At 47.8% G+C, this 25,780-nt stretch overlaps 1 long non-coding RNA gene across 1 annotated transcript; it reads left to right on the top strand.

Annotated features, from left to right (window-relative positions):
• Positions 1 to 14,315: 14,315 nt before the first annotated feature.
• Positions 14,316 to 19,567, top strand: LOC142071027 (uncharacterized). The gene is made up of 2 exons (XR_012666979.1): positions 14,316 to 15,185; positions 18,089 to 19,567. It is a non-coding gene; the product is annotated as an uncharacterized LOC142071027 (long non-coding RNA).
• Positions 19,568 to 25,780: the final 6,213 nt, after the last annotated feature.

Raw genomic sequence — 25,780 nt, 5'->3', positions numbered from 1 at the left:
CATGGTTTAAAAGCAAGCATGTGAAAGGATTACTTTGCCCTGGCATTCGCGGTTCTCCTAGATGTAGTCCTAAAGCCTTTGCAAAAGGTTTCTGGGGAGGGCAGCCTTATTGCGTCCTTCATGGTAGGACACTTTACCACTCCAGGCCAGTAACACGTACTCGGGAATCATTGTAGAACAAAGCATTGTGGTGTATGTTTGCTGGCATTCAAACAACATCCGTTCTTTATCTCTCTGTGTTATCCTCAGGAGAGTGAGATATAATTCATGGTCACCTGGTTGAAATAGAGTGCTTTTCTTCAGGGGACACTCAGAGGAGCCCATTCCTGCTGGGCTGTTTGCCTGTGGCTAAACAGAAATGTTCCCCGCTGTTAGCCACAGGGAGGGGGGAAGGTTGAGGGGGTAGTCACGCGGTGGGGGGAGGCAAAATGCGACCTTGTAACGAAAGCACATGTGCTATGTATGTAATGTTAACAGCAAGGTTTACCCTGAAAGAGTGTAGCCACTGTTTTATAAAAAGTGTCTTTTTAAATACTGCTGTCCCTTTTTTTTTCTCCACCAGCTGCATGTGTTTCTCCTTCCCAGAGGCTAGTGAAGATTAGAAAGAAAAAAAAACGCACTCGTGATGAAATGTTCTCTGAGCTTATGCTGTCCTCCCACACTGACAGAGCACAGACGAATGCGTGGAGGCAAATAATGTCAGAGTGCAGGAAAGCACAAAATGACCAGGAGGAGAGGTGGTGGGCTGAAGAGAGTAAGTGGCGAGCTGAAGAGAGTAAGTGGCGGGCTGAAGACAGGGCTGAAGCTCAAATGTGGTGGCAGCATGATGAGAGGAGGCAGGATTCAATGCTGAGGCTGCTGCAGGACCAAACCAGTATGCTCCAGTGTATGGTTGAGCTGCAGCAAAGGCAGCTGGAGCACAGACTGCCACTGCAGCCCCTCTGTAACCAACCGCCCTCCTCCCCAAGTTCCATAGCCTCCACACCCAGACGCCCAAGAACACGGTGGGGGGGCCTCCGGCCAACCAGCCACTCCACCACAGAGGATTGCCCAAAAAAAAGAAGGCTGTCATTCAATAAATTTTAAAGTTGTAAACTTTTAAAGTGCTGTGCTTTATGTGCTGTGTGGCATTTTCCTTCCCTCCTCCACCACCCCTCCAGGGCTACCTTGGTAGTCATCCCCCTATTTCTGTGATGAATGAATAAAGAATGCACGAATGTGAAGCAACAATGACTTTATTGCCTCTGCAAGCGGTGATTGAAGGGAGGAGGGGCGGGTGGTTAGCTTACAGGGAAGTAGAGTGAACCAAGGGGCGGGGGGTTTCATCAAGGAGAAACAAACAGAACTTTCACACCGTAGCCTGGCCAGTCATGAAACTGGTTTTCAAAGCTTCTCTGATGCGTACCACGCCCTCCTGTGCTCTTCTAACCGCCCTGGTGTCTGGCTGCGCGTAACCAGCAGCCAGGCGATTTGCCTCAACCTCCCACCCTGCCATAAACGTCTCCCCCTTACTCTCACAGATATTGTGGAGCACACAGCAAGCAGTAATAACAGTGGGAATATTGGTTTCGCCGAGGTCTAAGCGAGTCAGTAAACTGCGCCAGCGCGCCTTTAAACGTCCAAATGCACATTCTACCACCATTCTGCACTTGCTCAGCCTGTAGTTGAACAGCTCCTGACTACTGTCCAGGCTGCCTGTGTACGGCTTCATGAGCCATGGCATTAAGGGGTAGGCTGGGTCCCCAAGGATACATATAAGCATTTCAACATCTCCAACAGTTATTTTCTGGTCTGGGATTAAAGTCCCTTCCTGCAGCTTTTGAAACAGACCAGAGTTCCTGAAGATGCGAGTGCATGTACCTTTCCCGGCCATCCCACGTTGATGTTGGTGAAACGTCCCCTGTGATCCACCAGAGCTTGCAGCACTATCGAAAAGTACCCCTTGCGGTTTATGTACTCGCCGGCTTGGTGCTCCGGTGCCAAGATAGGGATATGGGTTCCGTCTATGGCCCCACCACAGTTAGGGAATCCCATTGCAGCAAAGCCATCCACTATGACCTGCACATTTCCCAGGGTCACTACCCTTGATATCAGCAGATCTTTGATTGCGTGGGCTACTTGCATCACAGCAGCCCCCACGGTAGATTTGCCCACTCCAAATTGATTCCCAACTGACCGGTAGCTGTCTGGCGTTGCAAGCTTCCACAGGGCTATTGCCACTCGCTTCTCAACTGTGAGGGCTGCTCTCATCTTGGTATTCATGCACCTCAGGGCAGGGGAAAGCAAGTCACAAAGTTCCATGAAAGTGCCCTTACGCATGCGAAAGTTTCGCAGCCACTGGGAATCGTCCCAGACCTGCAACACTATGCGGTCCCACCAGTCTGTGCTTGTTTCCCGAGCCCAGAATCGGCATTCCACAGCATAAACCTGCCCCATTAGCACCATGATGCATGCATTGGCAGGGCCCATGCTTTCAGAGAAATCTGTGTCCATGTCCTGATCACTCACGTGACCGCGCTGACGTTGCCTCCTCGCCCGGTATCGCTTTGCCAGGTTCTGGTGCTGCATATACTGCTGGATAATGCATGTGGTATTTAATGTGCTCCTAATTGCCAAAGTGAGCTGAGCGGCCTCCATGCTTGCCTTGGTATGGTGTCCGCACAGAAAAAAGGCGCGGAACGATTGTCTGCCGTTGCTCTGACGGAGGGAGGGGCGACTGATGACACGGCTTACAGGGTTGGCTTCAGGGAGCTAAAATCATCAAAGGGGGTGGCTTTACATCAAGGAGTATTTCAGGCAGGACTTCACGGAGGGTTCCAATAAGAAATGGTGCACCTAAGTTATCATTCTTATTGGAACAAGAAGGTTAGCCTGGCCTCTGATTGATACATGGCTAGATTTACCTCGCTGCACCTTCTCTGTGAGTGACTGCAGTGTGACCTAGAGGAATGAGTCCCCTAGACGGGGGAGGAGGCAAATGAGTACAAAACAAATCTGGTCTATTTCTTGTTTTGATCCACTCCATCTATCTTTTACATCTTTGGCTGGCAGCAGACGGTGCAGAAGGACTGCATGCCATCCACATCTCATGGCTGCTCGGCAGAAGATGGTACAGTACGACTGCTAGCCATCCTCATCTCTTGCCTGCCCGGCAGAAGATGGTACAGTACAACTGCTAGCAATCCATATCGTCTGCCTGCTCACCATAAGACGGTTCAATAGGACTGACTGCAGGACTAAAGAGAATGACCTGGTCAAGTCACTGCAAATTTAGTCCCTGCGCCCATGTCTGTCCAGGCGCTCCCAGCCAACGTGGCCAGGAGCACCTCGGACATGATGAGAACGGCTACTAGTCATACTGCACCGTCTGCTGCCAGAAGGCAATGGGTTGCTGCTACTGTGTAGCAATGCCGTACCGCGTCTGCCAGCACCCAGGAGACATACGGTGACGGTTACCTGAGCGGGCTCCATGCTTGCCGTGGTATGGCATCTGCACAGGTAACTCAGGAAAAAAGGCGCAAAACGATTGTCTGCCCTTGCTTTCACGGAGGGAGGGAGGGAAGGGGGGCCTGACGATATGTACCCAGAACCACCCGCGACAATGTTTTAGCCCCATCAGACATTGGGATCTCAACCCAGAATTCCAATGGGAAGCGGAGACTGCGGGAACTGTGGGATAGCTATCCACAGTGCAACGCTCCGGAAGTCGACTCTAGCCTCGGTACTGTGGAAGCGCTCCGCCAAGTTAATGCACTTAATGCACTTAGAGCATTTTCTGTGGGGACACACACACTCGAATATATAAAACCGATTTCTAAAAAACCGACTTCTATAAATTCGACCTTATTCCGTAGTGTAGACATACCCTTAAAGGGATCCTAAAATCGATTTCTATACTCCTCCTCTATGAGGGGATTAGCACTGAAATCGACCTTGCCGAGTCCAATTTGGGGTAGTGTGGTCGCAATTCGACGGTGTTGGCCTCTGGGAGCTATCCCAGAGTGTTCCATTGTGACTGCTCTGGACAGCGCTCTCAACTCAGATGCACTGGCCACGTAGACAGGAAAAGGCCCATGAACTTTTGAATCTCGTTTCCTGTTTGGCTAGTGTGGCAAGCTGCAGGTGAGTGCAGATCTCATCAGCACAGGTGACCATGCAGTCCCAGAATCACAAAAGAGCTCCAGCATGGACCAAACAGGAGGTACGGGACCTGATCGCTGTATGGGGAGACAAATTCATGCTATCAGAACTCCGTTCCAAAAGACGAAATGCCCAAACATTTGAAAAAATCTCCAAAGGGTATGAAGGACAGAGGCTATAAAAGGGACCTGCAGCAGTGCAGCGTGAAATGTAAGGAACTCAGGCAAGCCTACCAAAAAACCAGAGATGCAAACGGCCGCTCCAGTTCAGAGCCCCAGACATGCCGCTTCTATGATGAGCTGCATGCCATTCTAGGGGGTGCAGCCACCACTACCCCACTCCTGTGCTTTGACTCCATCAATGGATTATCACGCAACAGGGATGCACATTTTGGGGACAAGGAAGATGAAGAGGAGGAGGAGGAGGTTGAAGATAGCACACAGCAAGCAAGCAGAGAAACCATTTTCCCCGAGAGCCAGGAACTGTTTCTCACCCTGGACCTGGAGCCAGTACCCCCTGAACCCACCCAAGGTGGGCTCCTGGACCTGCCAGGAGGAGAAGGGACCTCTGGTGAGTGTACCTTTGTAAATGTAATACATGGTTTAAAAGCAAGTGTGTTTAATGATTGATTTGCCCTGAAGACTTGGGATGCATTCACGGCCAGTACAGCTACTGGAAAAGTCTATTAATATGTCTGGGGATGGAGCAGAAATCCTCCAGGGCCATCTCCATAAAGCTCTCCTGGATGGTCACTCTTCATGGTCACCTGATTGAAGTAGGGTAATTTTATTAAGGGGACATTCAGAGGTGGCTGTTCCTGCTGGGCTTTGTGCCTGTGGCTAACAGAAATCTTGCCCGCTGTTAGCCACGCGGTGGGAGGAGGGGTGAAGCGATCATCCGAGAGAATAGGGTGTATGGGAGGGGGGGTGTTTAGCTGGGTTTGTGCTGCATGTTAACCTGAAAACTGAAGCCCTCCTTTTAAATTGCCAACCCATTTTAAATGGCCAACCCAATGGCTACTTGGTATGAGAAATGAGGGCGCTGCTGTTTGAAACTATTCCCACATGTTATGAAGGTTAAAGATGCCAAAAGATTGTGGCTTACCATGGCTGCCTGCAAGCCGAATTCTGTTGCCTGGCCCTGCGTGTGTGATCTCTCACACCAAACCGACAGACCCTCAATATAAGAGGCAAAATGCGACCTTGTACCGAATGCACATGTGCTATGTAATGTTAACAGCAAGGTTCACCATGAAAGAGTCTACCCATTGTTCTCTAAAATGTGTCTTTTTAACTCCTACTCTCTCTTTTATTTCCCTCCCGCAGCTGCAAATGTTTCAACGCTCACACTATCGTCTCCATCCCAGAGGCTAGCGAAGATTAGAAGGCGAAAAAAATGCACTCGCAATGAAATGTTCTCTGAGCTCATGCAGTCCTCCCACATGGAAAGATCCCAGCAGAATGCATGGAGGCAAGCAATGTCAGAGTCCAGGAAAGCACAATATGAACGCGAGGACAGGTGGCGGGTTGAAGATGATAGATGGTGTAAGCTTGCTGACAGAATCCCTGTGTAACCAACTGCCCTCCTCCCCAAGTTCCATAGCCTCCTCACCCAGACGCCCAAAAATGTGGTGGGGTGCCTCTGGGCACCCAAGCACTCCACCCCAGAGAACTGCCCAGACAGAAAGCTGGCATTCAATAAGTTTTAAAGTGCAGTGTGGCCTTGTCCTTCCCTCCTCCCTGACTCCTCCCGGGCTACCTTGGCAGTTATCCCTTATTTCTGTGATGAATTAATAAAGAATGCATGAATTTGAAAGAACAATGACTTTATTGCCTCTGCAAGCGGTGATCAAAGGGCGGAGAGGAAGGTGGTTGGCTTACAGGGAAGTAGAGTGAACTAAGGGGGCGGGTTTTCATCAAGGAGAAACAAACAGAACTTTCACACCATAGCCTAGCCAGTCATGAAACTGATTTTCAAAGCTTCTCTGATGCACACCACATCCTCCCATACTCTTCTAACCACCCTGGTGTCTGGCTGCACGTAATCAGTGGCCAGACGATTTGCCTCAACCTCCCACCCCGCCATAAATGTCTCCCCCTTATCTCACAGATATTGTGGAGCACACAGCAAGCAGTAATAACAATGGGAATATTGTTTTTGCTGAGGTCTAACCGAGTCAGTAAACTGCGCCAGTGCACTTCTAAACATCCAAATGCACATTCTACCACCATTCTGCACTTGCTCAGCCTGTAGTTGAACAGCTCCTGACTACTGTCCAGGCTGCCTGTGTATGGCTTCATGAGCCATGGCATTAAGGGGTAGGCTGGGTCCCCAAGGATAACTATAGGCATTTCAACATCCCCAATGGTTATTTTCTGGTCTGGGAATAAAGTCCCTTGCTGCAGCTGTTGAAATAGACCAGAGTTCCTGAAGATGCGAGCGTCATGTACCCTTCCCTGCCATCCCACGGTGATGTTGATGAAACGTCCCTTGTGATCCACCAGTGCTTGCAGCACTATTGAAAAGTACCCCTTGTGGTTTATGTACTCGCCGGCTTGGTGCTCCGGTGCCAAGATAGGGATATGGGTTCCGACTATCGCCCCACCACAGTTAGGGAATCCCATTGCAGCAAAGCCATCCACTATGACCTGCACATTTCCCAGAGTCACTACCCTTGATAGCAGCAACTCAGTGATTGTGTTGGCTACTTGCATCACAGCAGCCCCCACGGTAGATTTGCCCACTCCAAATTGATTCCCAACTGACCAGTAGCTGTCTGGCGTTGCAAGCTTCCACAGGGCTATCGTCACTTGCTTGTGAATGGTGAGGCTGCTCTTATCTTGGTATTCTTGCACTTCAGGGCAGGAGAAAGCAAGTCACAAAGTTCCATGGAAGTGCCCATACGCATGGAAAAGTTTCGCAGCCACTGGGAATCGTCCCAGACCTGCAACACTATGCAGTCCCACCAGTCTGTGCTTGTTTCCCAGGTCCAGAATCAGCGTTCCACAGCATAAAACTGCCCCATTACCACCATGATGTCCAAATTGCCAGGGCCCGTACTTTGAGAGAAGTCTGTGACCATGTCCTCATCACTCTTGTCACCGCGCTGCCGTCGCCTCCTCACCTGCGTTTGCAGGTTCTGGTTCTGCATATACTGCTGGATAACGCGCTTGGTGCTTACAATCATAACTGCTGCGGTGATCTGAGCAGGCTCCATGTTTGCCGTGGTATGGCGTCTGCAGGAGAGCAGAGTGGCGGCGGGTGGATCACGATGCTGACAGCAATATGGCGTCTGCACAGAAAAGGGCCGTTACTTTCACGGGGGGGGGGGGAGCAAGGGGGTAGGCTGGCAGCAGATGGTGCAGTATGACTGCTAGCCATCATCATCTCCTGGGTGCTCGCCAGCAGACGGTGCAGTACGACCGTAGCCGTCATCGTTTCTAGACAGACTGAATCTCCATGAGACAAAACTTAAGAGAATGACCTGGAGTCACTCCCGTTTATTTCCAGGCACCTCTGACAGACTTCACCAAGGTCGGCCAAGAGCACCCAGGAGATGACGACGGCTACCAGTCGTACTGTACCGTCTGCTGTCACAAGGCAAGGGGTTGCTACTGCTGTGTAGCAATGCAGTACTGTGTCTGCCAGCACCCAGGAGACGTATGGTGACGGTGAGTTGAGTGGGCTTCATGCTTGCCGTGGTATGGCGTCTGCACAGCTAACCCAGGAAAAAAGGCGAGAAATGATTGTCTGCTGATGCTTTCACGGAGGGGGGACGGGGCCTGACGACATGTACCCAGAACCACCCGCGACAATGCTTTTGCCCCATCAGGCATTGGGATCTCAACCCAGAATTCAAATGGGTGGCGGAGACTGTGGGAACTGTGGGATAGTTGCCCACAGTGCAACACTCCAGAACTCAACGCTAGCCTCGGTACTGTGGACGCACTCCGCCGACTTAATGGTCTTAAGTGGGGACACACACAGTCGACTGTATAAAATCGATTTCTAAAAAATTGACCTATAAATTTGACCTAATTTCGTAGTGTAGACATACCCCCGCGTGAGGTATCTTGTTTCAACGGCTCAACTCTGGCTGAAGCAAGGAGAGGGAGGGAAATGGTCACACATAGTACAGTACTTCTTTCCAGAGACAGCCTAAGAACTACTAAAATCTTGGCAATATGATTAACATTGAGAAGAGGGATTGAAAAACCAAAGGAAAACAACCTGTCAATGCTGAGTGGCTTCTTTGACCAACTGGATTCCTCAGCTGGAAGTGGCATAGGAGAAATGCACTTTCCATTCCAAAAGAGAAACATTGTTGATTTAGCTGATAAAGCCAAAAATTGAGGGGTTAGCTGCTTTTCTACCCTTGCTTTGATTTGATCACAAGTGGAAATAAGATATCTGTTTGAATCTTTATCACAAGGGCATTCCTCAGTGACTGGGGAAAAGCTTCCTTGGCCAGATGATTCTGCAAGGCGTGGGTGACTGTATGTTTATTTTATTCATTTGGTGTCACACCCTGTCAGGGTTCCCTCCCCACTCTGCACTCTAGGGTACAGACATGGGGACCCACATGAGAGACCCCCTAAGCTTTTTTCTACCAGCTTAGGTTAAAAACTCCCCAAGGCACAAATTCTCCCTTGTACCTTGGATTAGGTAACGCTGCCACCACCAAGTGATTTAGACAAACTCCAGGAAAGGACCGCTTGGAGTTCCTACTCCCCCTTAATATTCCCCCAAGCCCCCACACCCCCTTTCCTGGGGAGGCTTGAGAATAAACAAGATGATCACAGACCAACCTTGGTTTTTTTTAGGACACTAAAAAAAAAAAACCCAGTCAGATTCTAAAAGAAACAGAACTTTATTATAAAGAAAAAAGGTAAAAGAAGCACTTCTGTAAAATTAGAATAGAAGATAATCTTACAGGGCAATCAGATTAAAAAACACAGAGGATTTCCCTCTGGTCCAAACTTTAAAGTTACAAAAAGAAAACTAGGAATACACCTTCCTATCAGCACAGAGAAAATCACAAGCCAAAACAAAAATAAGCTAATGCATTCCCTTGCTAGTACTACTAATTCTAATGGAGTTGGATTGCTTGCTTCCTTAATCTGTGTCTGGCAAGCACACAGAACAGACAGATCAAAACCTTCCCCCCAGATTTGGAAGTATCTTGTCCCCTTATTGGTCCTTTTGGTCAGGTGCCAGCCAGGTTACCTGAGCTTCTTAACCCTTTACAGGTAAAAGGATTTTGTGCCTCTGGCCAGGAGGGGTTTTATAGTACTGTATACAGGAAGGTCGTTACCCTTGCCTTTATATATATGACACACCCAAATGCCTTTCTTTAGATTTTCTTGAAATGTGCTAATAAACTGTTTAAATAAAAACTTGGCCCCCTGTATTGCTATCCCCAATCATTCAGAAATAATGAATCAGACACCTCCATAATCAGAGTGTTACCAACTCTCATGATTTTGTCATGATTCTCTTGCTAATTATTGTTTTCCTTAACGCCTCAACTCCTGGAGTCAAGTGGAAATGTAATGCTTTCAACCTTCATTCTTAAAGAAAAAATAAGTTTCTAGCCCTCGTGGCTGTGGATACAGCATCAAAATGTGACAACAGTGTTCCCTAAAGTTTCAACAAGCAGAAGGCAACTAAAAACCCCAAGTCTATTATTTTTACATCATCTCATCATTTTAAAGCCAATCTCATGATTTTTGGTGAGCCTGACTCATGATTTTTGAACATTTGGGGTTGCCAATGCTGAAATCACGATTAGTTTAAAAATCCATGAGATTTTAAAAACATAAGGCATTGTGAGTTCCTTTCTTTTTGCATTCTGAGCTTTTAGGTTACTTTGCTCATCTTTTCATAGATTCCAAGGCCAGAAGGGACCATTGTCACCATGTAGTCTGACCTCTGTATAACAAAGGCCACAGAACTGACCCAAAGTAATTCCTAAAGTATATATTTTAGAAAAACATCCAGTCTTGATTTAAAAATTATTAGTGATGGAGAATCTATCACGACCCTTGGCACATAGTTCCAGTGGTTAATTACTTTCACTGTTAGATATTTACACTTTATTTCCAGTCTGAATTTGTCCAGCTTCAGCTTCCAGCCACTGAATTGTATTAAACCTTTCTTTGCTAGACTGAAGAGCTCATTATAAAATATTTGTTCTTCATGTAAGTACTCATAAACTGTAGTTCTTCTCTGAACTCTCTCCAGTTTATCAACATCCTTCTAGAATTGTGGACACCAGAAGTGGGCATAGTATTCCAGAAGCAATACCACCAAAAACTGAAATAAAATAACCTCTCTACTCCTATTTAAGACTCCCCTGTTTATGCATCCAAGGATTGCATTAGCCCTTTTGGCCACAGCATCACATTGGGAGCTTATGTTCAGCTGACTGTCCACCATGACTCCCAAAGTCATTGCTTCCCAAGATAGAGCCCCTCACCCCCACCTCCATCATGTTAGTATGGCCTACATTCTTCATTCCTAGATGTATATATTCATATTTAGCCATATTAAACCACCTATTATTTGTTTGAGCACAGTTTACCAAGCAATCCAGATTGCTCTGTAGTAGTGACCAGTCCTCTTCATTATTTACCAGCGCCCCAAATTTTGTGTTATCTGCAAACTTTATCAGTGATAATTTTATGTTTTCTCATAGGTCTTTCGTAAAAATATTAAATAGCATAGGGCCAAGAATATATCACTGCAGGACCCCACTAGAAACACACCCACTCGATGATGATTCTCTGTTTACAATTACATTTTAAACCCATCAGTTAACCAGCTTTTAATCCATTTAATGCATGCCATGTTAATTTTATGTTGTTCTTGTTTTTTAATCAAAGTGTCATACAGTATCAAGTCAAACCCCTTACAGAAGTCTAAGTAAGACTTAGGCAACACTATTGCCTTTATCAACCAAACCTATAATTTAATCAAAAATAGATGTCAGGTTAGACAGGATCTATTTTCCATAAACACACGTTTATTGGTATCAATCACATTCCCCTCCTTTTATTCTTCATCAGCCACTCCCAGTTGATGTCAGACTTGCAGCCCTATAATTACATGGGTCATCCTGTTTACCCTTTTAAAATATTGGCAGAACATTAGCTTTCTCCCAGTCTTCTGGAACTTCCCTAATGTGCCAAGACTTAGTAAAAATCAACATTAGCAGTCCAGCAAACTCCTCAGCCAGCTCTTTTAAAATTCTTGGATGCAAGTTATATGGAACTGCTCAATTAAAAATGTCTAACTGTAGTAGTTGCTATTTAGCATAATCCTGAGATGAGACTATATGATCTGTTTTTCCCCCCAAATATAGAACAAATATTTATTTATTGAACACATCTTCCTTTTCTGAATTGTTATTGCTAGTTCTACCATTTTCATCTACTAATGGGCCACTACCATTGTCAGGATTATTTTTCTTTCTAATATACGTAAACGCCTTATTGTCCTTAACTCTGCTAGACAAAGATTTCTCCTTGTGTCACTTTGCTTGCTTTATCAGTTTTCTACAGCTCCTAGCTTCTGATTTATATTCATTACTATCAACTTCCCCTTTCTTCCATTTGTGATACATTATATTTAATAATGAGGCTCTTTTCAAGCTCTTTTCCTTAACTTTGAGTGCTAGAAGCTTTTATTAAAAATGAGAACAGATTCTTATGCAATTGCAGGACTGTGTGAGCTGAGGCTTTAAGAAAAACACAAACTGTTGTGACATTTGCAAAGTAACAATTTAAATTGTGGGAATTGACTGCACCGCCTGCCCCTGTAATGCTTTCTGGCACTGACACTTAAATCCTGTCATGTGGAGTTGCTTACCAAATGGCCAGAAGAGTGTTACGTTGCTAAGAAACACCCTGGGACTCCAACCCAAAAAGCATTTAAGCATGCGTGTAACTCTAAGCAGGTAACTATTTCTACCGGATACCTGAATGCTTTGCTCCACTGGGGCCTCAATGACTTGTTTTACAGAGTGAGCTTTTTTGAGCCTTGAGTGAGATGGGCTCCTACAAATCTCTCCTTCACAGAAGTTGGATTGTGCAAGTAATGGACAGCACATAGTTGCACTGCCCCAGGAGCACCTATGAAAGTCACAGTGTAGCTCCTGTTTCCCCCTTGTTCCATAGGAGAAGGCAGTTTCCCCTTCATTTCTCCTCCATGCCACCTCAGCTGTGCTGGCTGCAGTGGCAGGTGCACTGGGTGTGGTGGAGCCAAGCCTCCTCTCCCATCAGCGAGAAGAGGAGCAGCAGCTACTCTCCTCTGCACCACCCTACATATAGTCTGATGAGGCACATGATCCATGCAAGGGAGTACGAGCAATTCTCACTCCCACTTTAGTCCCATGTGTAAACATACAGTCAGGCTCAACTGCATCCATAAATTTATTATATCACATTGTATGCATTGTCACTCAGGTCACAGATATCCATTCTTTTGTTACATCAAGATTACATGACAGTCAAGGCCCCCTGTGTAATAGAATTATACAGCCACATACACTGCTGCATAATTTTGCTACAGAATCTAAGATTTCATTGAAGAAGTCTCTAGTTTCTGTGGTACTAAGATAATTTTCAAAATCTGAACTGAATGTACAGTGATATAGACTCATCTGCTTGAGTTTGAAGACAACTTGAAACAATTTCTCTGGGAGCTCTGGACTGCCCTCTGCATCACAATGGAATGTCAGCTTTGAATCCTAATGACACTTCAAATTTCTATATTAAATATTTGGCTGCTGATTGTTTTACCCAAAATATCACCTTAATGTTTTCCTCTGTGGTTGTTGGATGTAGTGGCAGATATTGCAGTGAGGGTACAGTAGAGCAGTCGGTTACTGTCAAGATTTACTGCTATGAGGAATGTTGTGAGTAAATGGGGAAACTGAGTCACAAGTCCATCCAATTTAGGCTTAATCAGTAAATTTTGCCTTTATGTATACTCAAGTGGGACCACATCCTGAAAGAAATATTTCCCAAACACCCTTTTCTGGCCTTCAGACAACCCCCCTACCTCAACAAGGTCATCATCAGATGCAAGTTTCCCACAGACCAGGACCCACCAACTCAAAATGGCACCAGACTTCCATAACAACAGATGCAAAACCTGCAGCCATATATCACTGCTACAGTGATCAATATCCCTACAACACACCTTTCAAGATCCATGGTCTGTGATGGGGTTTCTACCCCACACAAGGCCTGAAGGGTTAAGATGGCCATGTGGGGCCTAGGCAATTAGTTGCTCCACCTGGAGGGGGACCCAGGGAGCAAGGAGGACTAATTAGAGTCCTCAAGGCCCAGCTGGACAGGAATAAGAGGGGCCTGTATAAAGCCTAGTAGCTGAGCAGAGAAGGGGACTGTAGAGAGTGACACTGCAGTCACTACCAAGGTGAGAAGCTGAAGTAGGAAATAGCCCAGGAATACAGCAGCGAGGTTCAGGAATGTGCAGACTTGACTGCTGGTTGTAGGGTCCCTGGGATGGAACCCAGTCTACAGGGTGGGCCTGGGTTCCCCTACCAGCCCCTGAGGAAATGGCACCATTAAGGGGCAGTGAATAGGAAGACTTCCTAGGACAGTGACTCTGGAGAGATTTTGATATCCTGGAAGGAGGAAGACTACACTGACCTGACCGGAGGACCAAGCCACAAAGTGAAGGTAGTTGAGCCCTGAGAGAGCAAGACACCGAGAGAGTGACAGAGTGCCACGCAGGCAGGGGCATTGGCTTCTCAGAGCTAGTCCCCAAATGTGGCCAGAAGGCATGGGCATAGTTTGGGGGACTATGGGGATAGTGCATTACTCTGCTCGGCCAGCGGGGAGGAGAAGGAGCTCTGTTCTTCCCATGCTGCCCCTAGGGTTGTCAACTTTCTAGTTGCAGAAAACCAAACACCTTTGCCCCGCCCCCATTAAAAGTCAAATTGGTTGCCTGCCCAGCTCCACGCAGCTTCCAAAAGCAGCCGGCACATCATTCTGGCTCCTAGGCATAGGAACGGTCACGGGGGCTCCATGCGCTGCCCCTGCCCCGAGCGCCAACTCCGCAGCTTCCATTGGCTTGGAACCTCCAAATATAGCGGTCAAACTATGCCTATGCCAGAAGGAGGCACCACCCAGCAGTGACTAGTGTTGGGAACACTGGGGCATGGCCACTAGGTAACTCGAGGGGATGGAAGACCACGAGTGTCGATGAAGCCCCCTTGCACTAGGCCCCGGTGTCCTTGGCCCCCCCTCCTGCCTGGAGGCACTCGCAGCAGCTCTGCGTACTAGGCCCAAGTGTCCTTGGCCCCCCCTGCCTGGAGGCACACACAGCAGTTATGCTGAGAATCTGCAACAGTATGTTGCAGAGTCAGACTGCCTGAAACTAAGCAAGGCCAAACAGGGGAGATATGGAAGAACAATGCTGAATAAAGCAGATTTATGTAGAGTTTAACAAATGATACAGAGAATCAGGGAACTAGCTGGGAACTGGATTGGCTGGCTATATGAATACTTGGGGCAGCTTGCTATTGGATAAGTATGCTGGGAAAAAGGATGTATAAAAGCCTGTGTAACTTCCTGCTCTGTTGTGAAGGATTTGAGATTTTATTCTCCCTGTACCTTTTTGCAGCTGCAAATAAACTTTTCTGCTTCTCCACCCCGTTGTGATTATTGGGTGTAGCACACCGGGTAACGAACCACTCAAGCTGTTGTTCAGCCTCTCGGCACTGGGTGCCGGCAACAGCTTTTGGCGTCCCTGGGTGGGCGACGAGGCTGCAATTTAGCCTTGCCCGGACCCCTCCTGGAGGTCGAGGATTGCGGCGAGAACCGACGCCCAGCGCGCACCAGTGAGTTCATCGGGGGCCTCGGAGGAGACGCGATTTGATCGACCCCAGAGGGCACAACGGTGCAACGCACTCATATAGTGGAGAAGCTGTTGTGGACGGCGGTGAAGAACCGGTCCCTTAGACATGGGGGAGGAGCAGCTGCAGGCCACGGTGAAGAACCGGTCCCTTGGATAAGGTAGGAACCTTTTAAAATCCGGATTATATGCTCTGTTGGAACCTGGGGACGCCCAGAGTTACCCTGTAGGTATGGGACAGGGACAGAGCTCAGAGGTTAGGGCACGGTGTACGCCCCTAGAGTGCATTCTAGCAAACTGGGAGGTATTTGGTGCGGATCCGATGACTAAGAGCCAATTAAAACGATTCTGTACAGTTGATTGGCCTCAATATCAACTAGAGGACCAGGAGTGGTGGCCACCAGGAGGGTCAATTAATTACAACACAATCCTCCAATTAGTTTTGTTTTGTCAGTGAATGGGTAAATGGAATGAACATATGTATGCGCATTTGTTTCTGACTTTATGTACTCGACCAGATATTTTACAGCACTGTAATCTGACTCCGACTGGTTCGGTAGCAGCTAATGTTAGTCCCCAGACCCCCAACCCCCACTGTAATGGCAGAGCCGGTGTCCCCTTCGGCCCCCACACCCACACCTTATAAGGGTAGGATGCCTCGGGTTACAGAGATTGCCCCCTCGGTGGGACTCTATCCTTTGCTTACCGAGACTGTTGTGGCTTGCCCAGGGGCAGATGGACGTCAGGCTACCACTATGCAAGTTTAAACCCATGTGCCATTCAATCCAATAGACTTAGCAGCTTTTAAAACACAGGCTGGGGAATTCTCAACGAACGCAAGCAGGTTTATTTCAGTCTTTGAGGGGTGCCTCAGTAGTCACAAGCCGATTGAGACGACTGTAATATCCTCCTGAGAACCCTGTTGTCTGAGGTGGAGAGGGATCAGGTTACAGCTAAGGCAAGGGGAGCACCAGCGTTCAAGCGGAAAAAAAAAGAAAGGAATCTATCTGTCAAGTTCCTCTCCAAATAATTGTAAGCGGCTCAGGGCATTTCTGGGTATGGCAGGCTTTTGCAGGATATGGATCCCAGAGTTTGGACTGTGGGCTAAACCCCTGTACGACTGTGTAAAAGGAGCAGATCATGACCCCTTCTATTGGACTCCAGAGGCTGACAGGGCATTTAAAATCCTGAAAAGAAAATTGATGGAAGCCCCGGCTCTGGGCCTGCCGGATCTCTCTAAGCCGTTTCAGTTGTATGTACATGAACAAAGGGGGGTGGCCCTAGGAGTGCTTACACAGCTGTTAGGAGCATGGAGACGTCCCGTGGCTTATTTTTCTAAGCAATTGGATCAGGTTGCAAAGGGTTGGCCGGCATGTTTACCGGCGGTCGGTCGCAGCTACTGCCCTATTGCTTGAGGAAGCCGAGAAGCTAACATTGGGAGGGGTTATGCAAATCTATACTCCCCACATGGTCCGAGCCTTATTGGATGCAAAGGGAGGGCTTTGGCTCACCCAGGCTCGGATTGCTCGGTACCAGGCTAAGCTGTTAGAGAACTCTGAAGTCACCTTACAGCCTTGCCCCTCCCTTAACCCAGCCACCCTCTTGCCAGAAACAGAGGAACAGAAACATAACTGTTTAGAGATCATAGATGTCCAGTACTCCAGCCGTCTGGATTTAAAGGATGTACCCCTCCCAAATGCAGATTATGAGTGGTACACTGATGGTAGCAGTACTGTAATAAATGGGCAAAGGAGGGCGGGTTATGCTGTTGTGACCCTCCATGACACTGTGGAAGCTGAAGGTTTGCCTGCTGGGACCTCTGCCCAGCTTGCCGAACTAATAGCCCTGACCCGTGCACTTGAACTGTCAAAAGGAAAGCGGGTCAACATTTTTACTGATTCAAAGTATGCTTTTGGTGTGCTGCATGCTCATGCTGGCCTATGGAAGCAAAGGGGAATGCTGACAGCCCAAGGCTCTCCAGTCAAGTACGGGCCCCAAATCCTCCGGCTCCTAGAAGCCGTACAACTCCCCTCGGAAGTGGCGGTGGTACACTGTAAAGCCCATCAAAGGGAGGATCAAGATGTGGCCAGAGGTAACGCCCGGGCAGATAGAGAGGCTAAGCATGCTGCCACCCTGCCATCCCCTCAGGCTGAGAACGCCCATATGCATGCCCTTATCCCATCAGTAGGGGAGCTTCCTACCCCGCAGTACTCTGGGGAGGAGAAACAGCTAACTAACAAACTCTGTCTCTGGGAAAAGGAGGGATGGCTCCATTCCCCAGAAGGGAAGGTCCTCTTACCAAAGGGACTAATCCGGCCAGTGCTGCAGAAACTACATCAAACCACTCATGCTGGCAGGGAAGCACTTATCCAGCTAATGGGAAAATACTTTATCACTTCCGGACTCCGAAGTGCCCAGGTACAAGCGGACTGCTTAGTCTGCCAAAAGAATAACCCCCGACCGGGACATCCTATGCCACCAGCTGCCCTAGAACCCACTCCGGGCCCCGGACAAGTGTGGCAAATAGACTTTACTGAGTTTCCCCGGACCCAAGGGTTCAAATATCTCCTTGTTATAGTGGATCGGATGGCCAGAAGCCTTCCCATGCCGTAACTGCACTGCCAGAACAGTGGCCCTCAAGTTTGTTAAGGAGATCATTCCTCGCTTTGGACTCCCCCTGTGGATGGAATCTGACAATGGGACACATTAGACGTCAAAAATCATTCAAAGCATCTCACATGCCTTACAGAGCCCCTGGAAACTCCATACGCCCTGGAGACCGCAAGCCAGTGGTGTAGTGGAGCATACCAATCAGACCCTTAAACGGCATCTCTCAAAAGTGCCAAGAAGCCTCACTGCGATGGCCTGATGCTTTGCCCCTCGTCCTACTCCGTATCCGCGTTCTCCCAAAGGGTAGATTAGGGCTCAGTCCCTTTGAAATTATGTTTGGAAGGGCATGGCCTATGAATGGCACCCCGGTTCTGTCAGGGGAATGGGAGTTGGGTAATGGTTTTTTGTCACAGTATATGTGTTCCCTGTCTGCTGTTCTCTTGTCTCTTCACAGGTATACCAAGGATTCCCAGCCTCTCCCCTTGGACTCTCCCGTTCACTCCTTACAGCCCGGTGACTCTGTGCTTGTTCGCACCTGGAAAGACGAGCCTCTCCAGGAAAAGTGGAAAGGACCCTATACCATCCTGCTGATCTCCCATACAGCGGCAAAGATCAAGGGACACAAGAACTGGATCCATCACTCTCGTCTGAAGGCAGTAACCGCCCCCTCGTCAGCAGGACAGTGGACCATCCAACCTGCTGACTCCTCATCTAGTGACGATCTCGGGCTAAAGCTACTGTTTAAAAGACACAAATAGCGGGCACCTTAATGCTAAAATGGGCCCACCCAGGTACTGGAGACCCTGGGTTGGGAAGACTCTGGTAATAATTAATTGGGTAACATTGTTATGCTCTGTATTGGTATTTCCAAACTGTGCATATCGGGAGCATAACTCCTTTGTTTTGCTTGCGCACCATGTTGCTAATTTAACAAACCAGACTGATTGCTGGGTATGTGCTCCAACTCCACTATCCCCCAAAACGGGAATGCCCCTTGACATGCTGCCCTTGACCCTAGCAGAATTAGCCACCACCAAAGAGCAGGAAAGAACGGACTCACCGTTCTGGAACAAGATCTCTTTACAGCAAGCCACCTATCAGGACCAGGAGTATTCAGTTGCAGTACTCACTAAGGGAGTGTTATGTTTTACCCGAAACCAATCTGATCACTATGGGCATCCTGTGGAAAAGAGCTCCTGTGTTATTACACAGTGGGCTGATGGGTATTGGATAAAGACCAACAGGAGAGGCCAACAGTGTGGGTGTAATGGTTCCTCCCCTTTTAGGGAAACTCTTACAAATAATCTTACCACAAAAAAGGGGTTTGGAAATGTAACTTGCTGTCCAGTTAATATCTCCAATGTAGCAAGCCCAAGTGAGAAAACTCAGAGCCAAGGCTGTTGAGTGTTCTCAAAGGGGGGAGTTGTTGGGAACACTGGGGCATGGCCACTAGGTAACTCGAGGGGATGGAAGACCACGAGTGTCGATGAAGCCCCCTTGCACTAGGCCCCGGTGTCCTTGGCCCCCCCTCCTGCCTGGAGGCACTCGCAGCAGCTCTGCGTACTAGGCCCAAGTGTCCTTGGCCCCCCTGCCTGGAGGCACACACAGCAGTTATGCTGAGAATCTGCAACAGTATGTTGCAGAGTCAGACTGCCTGAAACTAAGCAAGGCCAAACAGGGGAGATATGGAAGAACAATGCTGAATAAAGCAGATTTATGTAGAGTTTAACAAATGATACAGAGAATCAGGGAACTAGCTGGGAACTGGATTGGCTGGCTATATGAATACTTGGGGCAGCTTGCTATTGGATAAGTATGCTGGGAAAAAGGATGTATAAAAGCCTGTGTAACTTCCTGCTCTGTTGTGAAGGATTTGAGATTTTATTCTCCCTGTACCTTTTTGCAGCTGCAAATAAACTTTTCTGCTTCTCCACCCCGTTGTGATTATTGGGTGTAGCACACCGGGTAACGAACCACTCAAGCTGTTGTTCAGCCTCTCGGCACTGGGTGCCGGCAACACTAGAGTAGCCCTGTGACAGGGTCATACACATGCCTATCACAATGTGTGGTGTACCTCATCTAGTGCATTACATGACTCAACAACAACTATGTGGGTGAAACCAAACAATCACTAAGCTCTCTAATGAACTCACCCAGCAATATCCTAAAAGACAAAAACACTATATCACCCATGGGCGAACACTTTTCACAAAACAATCACTCCATATCCGACCCCTCAGTCCTCAAAGGAAATCTGCACAACATGTTAAAAAGATGAGCCCGGGAGCTTGAATTCATAACTGCTAGACCTTAAACATCATGGCCATAAAGACATTGGATTTATGGTTTATTACAAAAATCTGTGACCCAATAACATCCCTTTTTTTTGTCCTATGACCGCAGGGGTGGTCCCTTAGAGTACATGTTAACTACTTATGCTAAACAATCTGTTCCACCTTGTACTTAGTTGTGACACTCTGAGGCCTTGGCTACACATCCACGTTATACCGCAATAAAGCCGCCCAGAGCGCTCTAACTCACTCCCGGTCCACACTGGCAAGGTACGTAGAGCGCTCTGACTCCCTGGCTAGAGCGCTGCTGGTACTCCACCTCCGCAAGAGGGATAAGGTTTGCTGCATATTGGGTGAGACGCTACAGCATCAGTGTGAACGAGGAGTTACGTTACAGCGCTCTGATTGCCCTTCAGAAACGTCCCATAATCCCATTAACTGAAGTGGCCTTTCTTGTCTCTGTTGTGAACTCCGGCAGGAATGCGGAAGTGGCCCTTTCAAAGCTCTGTTTGGGAGTGCCAGCTGCTTATCAGCTCTGAGAAAAAAACAAACAGCTAATGTTTGCTTTGAGTGAGTGAGAGAGAGAGAGAGAGAGGGGGTCTGTACTTAAAAGACAGCATGCTGACACACTCTCAGAACCCCAAAAACCCACTCCCTCGCCCCCCCCCATACACACAACACACCTCACCCCCTCCCCATTTGAGAAGCACGTTGCAGCCACTTGAATGCTGGGATAGCTGCTCATAATGCACAGCTCGCAATGCAGCTGCAAGTGCTGCAAATGTGGCCACGCCAGTGCGCTTGCAGCTGTCAGTGTGGACAGACTGGAGCGCTTTCCCTACTGCCCTGTATGAAGGCTGGTTTCACCCAAAGCGCTCTACATCTGCAAGTGTAGCCAAGCCCACAGTACTTTTCCCAGACCTGAAGAAGAGCTGGTCTCTTCCACCAGCAGAAGTTGGTCCAATAAAAGATATTACCTCACCCACCTTGTGACATCAGAAATTTGACATCAGGAATCATAACATTCAAAAACCAGTAGGAGAACGCTTTAATCTCCCTGGTCACTCAATAACAGACCTAAAAGTGGCAATTCTTCAACAAAAAAACTTCAAAAACAGACTCCAGCATGAAATCTGTAGCTTTAAACTACCTAATTGCTGTCCATACAGAGACAGTTTACAATCTTTTTAAAGGTCTCAGAGTAACAGCCGTGTTAGTCTGTATTCGCAAAAAGAAAAGGAGGACTTGTGGCACCTTAGAGACTAACCAATTTGTTTGAGCATAAGCTTTCGTGAGCTACAGCTCACGAAAGCTTATGCTCAAACAAATTGGTTAGTCTCTAAGGTGCCACAAGTCCTCCTTTTCTTTTTGCGAATCTTTTTAAATTTTCCTTTAGTTTTGAGAATTGAAAATATAAAGCCCCACACTTCCCCATTCTGCATGCTTCCTAAGTGCTTCATTAATTTGCTTCTTTGATATTTCCTGGTTTCTGTTTTTATCCCATATGGCACAGGCATTTGAAAACAAGGCAATGCCTATTCCTGCACTCATCCTTTGTGGGAGATTATTTATCATTACATTAAGATGGGATGATGACTGTGGAGTGCCATTTGTGATTGCTAGAGTAGCCACAGATTGCCAAATCTAATATTCAGGAGTTTCTGTGGGAAAAGAACAGTCTGTAAATAAGAATAGAATTCGGGTGATAGCATCCTTACCCATTTCCACGGATGAGGCAGTTTTGCTATCCTTGAATCTTGGTATAGATGCAAGTACCTGAAGCTGAGGTTGTTACTCCAGAACATAAATACAGTCCTTGTGATATAGGAGGCCATTCTGTAGTCGGAACTTGGAGTCAGGTCAGGTACTCACATTGTTCAGGGTCTGGCAGATCTGGGTTGCAAACAGGTCATCGGAGAACAGGGAGCAGATTGAGGACATTAGATTGCTGTTTATCATCCTGTTGACAAAGTTGAACGCCTTGAGCACGATAGCCAAGAGCTCTTAGTCAGGCCTGGAGACCTGGACAGATGGTTCTCTCCTTTCCTCTTCTTCTGATCCTAAAGGTCCTTCAATAGACTCTTATACAAGGCCAGATAGTTCTCTGTAGCTTTTGGTTGGCCTTTTTTGTCCGAATGAACTAATCCTGTTTTTAATATGAGATTCAGTACGGCTTCCTAAAACCTCAAATTTCCTGTTCCACAGCAATCTAACCCCCTGGCATGGAGGTTGACCTCAGAGATTGAAAATTAGGAATTTCCCTCAAGTCCTTACTACTCAGCTAAAATTTTGATGCCCTACCACTTCTAAAGTATTTTACAGAATTTGTAGAATTCTCTATCTAGAGCTCTAGTAGAAATGTTTCTAGCCATTGGTTTGGGCTCATGAGTCTAGCTTTATTGCAAGAAGGGTTAAATTAAGAAAACACCAATTCTTCAAGTACCTTAAAGATCCAAGACTCTTTAAGAAGTTTGGTGTGATTTCCAAGGAAAGCTTTAGTCTCTTCCTCCTACCCTGCCACCCCCGCCAGGGCCGTCCTTACCCATACGCAAACTATGCAGCTGCGTAGGGCACCAGGAAATTTGGGGCACCAAATTGCCCCAAATTTCCTGGTGCCCTACGCAGCTGCATTCTGTTCCAGCAGCCAGCCCGATCCCCTGGCCAGCTGAGCCAGCCAGGAAAGCTGCCCCCTATCCTGCCCTGCGCCCACTCCACCCCTTCCCCATAGTCCCTGCCCCCGTCCCACCTCTTCCTGCCCCATCCCCACTCCACCCCTTCCCCTGAGCTATGTCCCGGGGGACTGCAGTAGGGGTTGGGCATGCCCTGCACTCACTGGGCAACAGGAAGTGGAGTGACCCAGACCCAGCCCGCTCCACTCCATTGGTTGGTGCTGGAGGGCAGTTCCCCACTGCCCCCTAAGTCCCAAGGCTGGGAGCCAGGGAAGCAAAGCAGAGCAGGCGGGGTCACTCCACTTCCCGCCGCCCTGTGAGTGTGGGGTCAGGCCCACCCTGCAATCATCAGGCGGCAGGAAGTGGAGTGACCCGGCCCCAACCCGCTCCATGTCGCTGGCTCGTGCTGGTGGGCAGTTTGCCCCATCCCCCACAAGCCTGCTCCTGCCCCCACAGACCTTGGGTGCAATCGTCCGTCCCCTCCCCCCCCCGCAGAGGCCTGGGACCAGCCCCCCCCCCCCCACGGGTGTGCTGTGTAGGGTACCACAATGTCTAGGGTCGGCCCTTCTCCCAGGGGTAAGTCTAGATTTAATTCTCCTTCTCCCCTTTGTAATCTTTGTAAAAACCCTCTGTGTTCCTCCCCTTGAAAATGCAGCTACTTTTTCTTTGGACAGTTTAACTTTTAAAATTGCTTTCCTAGCAGTTATTGCATGCACTGGAAGTACAGGTGAATTAGCAGATAACCTCCTGGGTGAAAAGCCAGTGATTCTTTTTCTACTTTTCTCCTAAAAGTTTTATTTGCATTTCACATGAAGTATAAATACACCTTTTCCCCCTTCTGTGAGTTACACCATTCCTTAGATTTTTTTTTGCATTCTAAGGGCACATCCACATGCCAACATTTAACTCTGTGTAAGCCAATTAGTAACATGGTTGGCTCTTAATATAGATTAGCATCTGTCAAAGGTTCATAGAATATCAGGGTTGGAAGGGACCTCAGGAGGTCATCTAGTCCAACCCCCTGCTCAAAGCAGGGCCAATCCCCAACTAAATCATCCCAGCCAGGGCTTTGTCAAGCCTGACCTTAAAAACCTCAAAGGAAGGAGATTCCACCACCTCCCTAGATAACACATTCTAGTGCTTAACCACCCTCCTAGTGAAAAAGCTTTTCCTATTATTCAACCTAAACCTCCCCCACTAAAACTCGAGACCATTACTCCTTGTTCTGTTATCTGCTACCACTGAGAACAGTCTAGATCCATCCTCTTTGGAACCCCCCATTCAGGTAGTTGAAAGCAGCTATCAAATCCCCCCCTCATTCTTCTCTTCCGCAGACTAAACAATCCAAGTTCCCACAGCCTCTCCTCATAAGTCATGTGTTCCAGTCCCCTAATCATTTTTGTTGTCCTCCGCTGAACGCTTTCCAATTTTTTCACATCCTTCTTGTAGTGTGGGGCCCAAAACTGGACACAAGTACTCCAGATGAGGCCTCACCAATGTCGAATAGAAGGGAACAATCACGTCCCTCCATCTGCTGGCAATGCCCCTACTTATACAGCCCAAAATGCCGTTAGCCTTCTTGGCAACAAGGGCACAATGTTGACTCATATCCAGCTTCTCATCCACTGTAACCCCTAGGTCCTTGTCTGCAGAACTGCTGCCGAGCCATTCGGTCCCTAGTCTGTAGCGGTGTATGGGATTCTTCCGTCCTAAGTGCAGGACTCTGCACTTGTCCTTGTTGAACCTCATCAAATTTCTTTTGGCCCAATCCTCTAATTTGTCTAGGTCCCTCTGTATCCTATCCCTACCCTCCAGCGTATCTACTTCTCCTCCCAGTTTAGTGTCATCTGCAAACTTGAAGAGGGTGCAATCCACGCCATCCTTCAGAGCATTAATGAAGATATTGAACAAAACCGGCCCCAGGACCGACCCTTGGGGCACTCCATTTGATACCGGCTGCCAACTAGACATGGAGCCATTGATCACTACCCTTTGAGCCCGACAATCTAGCCAGCTTTCTATCCACCTTATAGTCCATTCATCCAGCCCATACTTCTTTAACTTGCTGACAAGAATACTGTGGGAGACAGTGTCAAAACCTTTGCTAAAGTCAAGGAATAACACTTTCACTGCTTTCCCCTCATTCACAGAGCCAGTTATCTCATCATAGAAGGCAATTCAATTAGCCAGGCATGACTTGCCCTTGGTGAATCCATGCTGACTGTTCCTGATCACTTCCCTCTCCTCTAAGTGCTTCAGAATTGATTCTTTGAGGACCTGCTCCATGATTTTTCCAGGGACCGAGGTGAGGCTGACTGGCCTGTAGTTCCCAGGATCCTCCTCCTTCCCTTTTTGAAAGATGGGCACTACATTAGCCTTTTTCCAGTTGTCCGGGACCTCCCCCGATTGCCATGAATTTTCAAAGATAATGGCCAATGGCTCTGCAATCACATCGACCAACCCATTTAGCACTCTCGGATGCAGTGCATCCAGGCCCATGGACTTGTGCTCGTCCAGCTTTTCTAAATAGTCCCGAACCACTTCTTTCTCAACAGAGGGCTGGTCACCTCCTCCATATGCTGTGTTGCCCAGTGCAGTAGTCTGGGAGCTGACCTTGTTCGTGAAGACAGAGGCAAAAAAAAAAAAGCACTGCATACATTAGCTTTTTCTACATCCTCTGTCACTAGGTTGCCTCCATCATTCAGTAAGGGGCCCACACTTTCCTTGATTTTCTTCTTGTTGCTAACATACCTGAAGAAACCCTCCTTGTTACTCTTAACATCTCTAGCTAGCTGCAACTCCAAGTGTTATTTGACCTTCCTGATTTCACTCCTGCATGCCTGAGCAATATTTTTATACTCCTCCCCAGTTATTTGTCCAGTCTTCCACGTCTTGTAAGCTTCTTTTTTGTGTTTAAGATCAGCAAGGATTCACTGTTAAGTCAAACTGGTCACCTGCCATATTTACTATTGTTTCTACACATCGGGATGGTTTGTCCCTGTAACCTCAATAAAGATCCTTTAAAATACAGCCAGCTTTCCTGCACTCCTTTCCCCCTCATGTTATTCTCCCAGGGGATCCTGCCCATCAGTTCCCTGAGGTTGTCAAAGTCTGCTTTTCTGAAGTCCAGGGTCTGTGTGAAGTCCCTTTTGGTGGCACATTTTCACTGAACTGGCTCTCCTCTAT

This window comes from Caretta caretta, chromosome 2 (genome assembly GCF_965140235.1).
Source record: "Caretta caretta isolate rCarCar2 chromosome 2, rCarCar1.hap1, whole genome shotgun sequence".
NCBI classification, from domain to species: Eukaryota; Metazoa; Chordata; order Testudines; family Cheloniidae; genus Caretta; species Caretta caretta.
The sequence above is the reverse complement of the archived record's forward strand: the minus strand, read 5'-3'. Positions and strand labels throughout refer to the sequence as shown.